This window comes from Oncorhynchus nerka, linkage group LG6 (assembly GCF_034236695.1).
Source record: "Oncorhynchus nerka isolate Pitt River linkage group LG6, Oner_Uvic_2.0, whole genome shotgun sequence".
NCBI lineage: Eukaryota > Metazoa > Chordata > Actinopteri > Salmoniformes > Salmonidae > Oncorhynchus > Oncorhynchus nerka.
Genome location: NC_088401.1, coordinates 38,551,191 through 38,555,895, shown reverse-complemented (window position 1 = coordinate 38,555,895; position 4,705 = coordinate 38,551,191).

The following is a 4,705-nucleotide window of genomic DNA, read 5'->3' as shown; positions in this document are numbered from 1 at the left end:
GAGGTCATTGTAAGTCGCTCTGGATAAGAGCGTCTGCTAAATGACTTAAATGTAAATGTTAAAAATGTCATTGTCAACTTGGAAGATCCATTTGCGACCAAGCTTTAGCCTCCTGACTGATGTCTTGAGATGTTGCTTCAATATATCCACATAATTTTCAATCATCATGATGCTATCTATTTTGTGAAGTGCACCAGTCTCTCCTTCAGCAAAGCACCTCCACAACATGATGCTGCCACCCCAGTACTGGTGTTCTTCGGCTTGCAAGCATCCCCCTTCTTCCTCCAAATGTAAAAGAAAGTAAAAAAGTATGATCTTTGTCCCCATGTGCAGTTGCAAACCGTAGTCTGACTTTTTTATGGTGGTTTTGGAGCAGTGGCTTCTTCCTTGCTTAGCGGACATTCAGGTTATGTCGATATAGGACTCGCTTACCTTTGGATTTGATACTTTTGTACCTATTTCCTCCAGCATCTTCATAAGGTCCTTTGCTGTTGTTCTGGGATTGATTTGCACTTTTCGCAGCAAAGTAGGTTCATCTCTAGGAGACAGAATGCATCTCCTTCCTGAGCAGTATGACGGGTGCTTGGTCCCATGGTGTTTATACTTGCATACTAGGATGAACCAGACTTGTCGAGGTCTACAAATTTTATTCTGAGGTCTTGGCTGATTTCTTTAGATTTTCCCATGATGTCATGCAAAGAGGCACTGATTGTTAAGTTTGGCCTTGAAATACATCCACAGGTACACCTCCAATTGACACAAAAGTTGTCAATTAGCTTCTTCAGAAGCTTCTTAAGCCATGACATCATTTTCTGGAATTTTCCAAGCTGTTTAAAGGTACAGACAACTAAGTATATGTTAATTTCTGTCCCACTGTAATTGTGATACATTGAATTAGAAGTGAAATAATCTTTCTGTAAACATTTTTGGGAAAAATAACTTGTGTCATGCACAAAGTAGATGTCCTAACCGACTTGCCAAAACCATAGTTTAACAAGAAATTTGTGGAGAGGTTGAAAAATGAGTTTTAATGACTCCAACCTAAGTGTATGTAAACGTCCAACTTCAACTGTATACATATACAGTGGGGCAAAAAAGTATTTAGTCAGCCACCAATTGTGCAAGCGCTCCTACTTAAAAAGATGAGAGAGGCCTGTAATTTTCATCATAGGTACACTTCAATCATGACAGACAAAATGAGAAAAAAAATCCAGAAAATCACATTGTAGGATTTTTTATGAATTTATTTGCAAATTATGGTGGAAAATAAGTATTTGGTCAATAACTAAAAGTCTATCTCAATACTTTGTTATATACCCTTTGTTGGCAATGACAAAGGTCAAACGTTTTCTGTACGTCTTCACAAGGTTTTCACACACTGTTGCTGGTATTTTTGCCCATTCCTCCATGCAGATCTCCTCTAGAGCAGTGATGTTTTGGGGCTGTTGCTGGGCAACACGGACTTTCAAATCCCTCCAAAGATTTTCTGTGGGGTTGAGATCTGGAGACTGGCTAGGCCACTCCAGGACCTTGAAATGCTTCTTACGAAGCCACTCCTTCGTTGCCCGGGCGGTGTGTTTGGGATCATTGTCATGCTGAAAGACCCAGCCACATTTCATCTTCAATGCCCTTGCTGATGGAATGAGGATTTCACTCAAAATCTCACGATACATGGCCCCATTCATTCTTTCCTTTTCACGGATCAGTCGTCCTGGTCCCTTTGTAGAAAAACAGCCCCAAAGCATGATGTTTCCACCCCCATGCTTCACAGTAGGTATGGTGTCTTTGGATGCAACTCAGCATTATTTGTCCTCCAAACACGACGAGTTGAGTTTTTACCAAAAAGTTATATTTTGGTTTCAGCTGACCATATGACATTCTCCCAATCTTCTTCTGGATCATCTAATTGCTCTCTAGCAAACTTCAGACGGGCCTGGACATGTACTGGCTTAATAAGCAGGGGGACACGCCTGGCACTGCAGGATCTGAGTCCCTGGCGGTGTAGTGTGTTACTGATGGTAGTAACAGGCAGTTTACTTTGGGCACGTCAGTCAGGCGGAAATTTTGAAAAAAAGGACCCTAGCCCTAACAAGCTTTAGCAGTCTGATGGCCTTGAGATAAAACCTGCTTTTCAGTCTCTCGGTCCCAACTTTGATGCACCTGTACTACCCTCGCCTTCTGGATGATAGCGGGGTGAACAGGCAGTGGCTCGGGTGGTTAATGTCCTTGATGATCTTTTTGGCCTTCCTATGGTATCGGGTGCTGTAGGTGTCCAGGAGGGCAGCAAGTTTTCCCCCGGGAATGCGTTAGGCAGACCACACCACCCTCTGGAGAGCTTTGCGGTTGTGGGCGGTGCAGTTACCATACCAGGCAGTGATACAGTCAGACAGGATGCTCTCAGTTGTGCATCTGTAAAAGTTTGTGAGGGTTTTAGGTGTTAAGCCAAATTTCTTTAGCATCCTGAGTTCGAAGAGGTGCTGTTGCACCTTCTACACCACACTGTCTGTGTATGTGGACCATTTCAGTTTGAAATTTAACCTGCATGGGGTAGTCAGTCCATGTAAATGGTTTCATATAAGGTAAAGCGAAACATAGTGAAACATAATATTTAGGGTCCCTCCCAGACCATGACAAGAGAAAAATGAACAAAGAGCAGCAAGGAAGCAAACAAAGGGGACAATCCTTTATATCAAAATGGCCTTGATAACTACAAAGAACCCATGACTTGTTTGGTAGAGAGAGAATAAAACGTCTTTCTATGATGGCTGATGGCCAGAATAACAGATATCTAGTGAACACACAATGGGACAATGTCCCTGAAAATAACACCGATAATCACTTTATCTCACCTCACGAAGTCCACATTACAACTACGAAAATATTAACCTCTTAGCGTCACCTGAGACGTCTGCGTCCCACCCAGCCATCAGGAAATGCAAATGTGCCACGCCAAATGCTAATAGCACTCGTTAAAACTCAAACGTTCATTAAAACACACATGCAGGGTACTGAATTAAAGCTACACTCGTTGTGAATCTAGCCAACAAGTCAGATTTTTAAAATGCTTTTCTGGCGAAAGCATGAGAAGCTATTATCTGATAGCATTGCAACACCCCGAAATACCTGAAGGGGACCTAAACAAAAGAATTAGCGTAGCCGGCGCTACACAAAACGCAGAAATAAAATATAAAACATTCATTACCTTTGACGAGCTTCTTTTTTGGCACTCCTATATGTCCCATAAACATCACTATTGGGTCTTTTTTTCGATTAAATCGGTCCATATATACCCAAAATATCCAACTATGAAAACTGTGTGATCCAGAAAAAAACACAGTTTCAAAACGCAACGTCATTTTTTTAAATTAAAAAAGTTGCCTATAAACTTTCACAAAACACTTCAAAATGCTTTTGTAATCCAACTTTAGGTATTAGTAAACGTTAATAATCTGTCAAATTGATCACGGGGCGATGTGTATTCAATAGCTCCATGTCTTCAAATCATGGTCGGAAATCTCTCTTCCAAAACATCCTGTCTTACACCGGATGGTATGGGGTCTCTCTTCTTCGTTTGACCAAGGAACAACCTCCAGGCAATTGCCAAGACTGGCGACATCGTGTGGAAGCTGTAGGACTTGTAATCTCGGAGCCATCTATTTTGCTGTGCCATAGACAATACATGCAAGTGGCGCATTGATATTTTTTCCAATTTTTGGTGATCAGTTTTCCTTGGGTTTTTCGACGAAACACACGTTCTGTTATACTCACAGCCGTGATTTAACCAGTTTTAGAAACGTCAGAGTGTTTTCTATCCACACATACTAATCATATGCATATATACTATATTCCTGGCATGAGTAGCAGAATGTTCGAAAAAGTAAGCCATAGCCTTAAGAGGTTTTAAACAACATTCTCAGTTAATGATATGGGAGTCGCTATGTATGAACCTAGCTGTCAGGTGGTATGGTAAATATCTGCTCATGCTGTAGAGAAAAAACACACTCTCATGATACATGACAGCCCATTCACAAACATTTCACACGTCAAGGTAAACTAAACAAGGAAAGGTATTATGTTATTTCTTTCATCTAATGGTGGAAAATTCTAAATAGTAACAGAGAAATGGCACCATGTGTATCGTACTAAAGCTGAATGCAATGGAGAAATTAAAATTGTCTATTGCCCAAATAGCACCCTATTCCCTATATAGTGCACTACTGTTGACCAGGGCTCTGTTTGTTTATAGTATGACCATCTGTAGACATTCTAAAGATGGACTATCCAAATAAAGTGTGACCAAAATTAATTTTTGTAATGGTTAATCTGGCATTAAGCCTACGTGAATCTACAAGTAAACAATGTTTTGGCAACTGCATACTGTACATAGATCACACTCTGTTGCCACTCGGTGGTATACCTATAACCACTTGTTGTGTGTATGCAGAGTGTGCCTCAGTGCCTTGTGCCGGTACACTGCCACCTTTCTCCCGTTCACTACTACAGTTCTCCAGTTCACTACCCTCTTCTTCCCTTTCACTACCTACCGGCTTTCTCCCGTTCACTACTTTAATTCCCTTGTGGCTGGCAGCAAATTAGAAATGTGCATCCTTTACTCTGGAGAGTGTTGAGCTGACAAAGATTATTATCATTCTCTCTGCCTTTTCTACACAGATTATACCGCTATACAAATCTTCAGGCCCCAAAA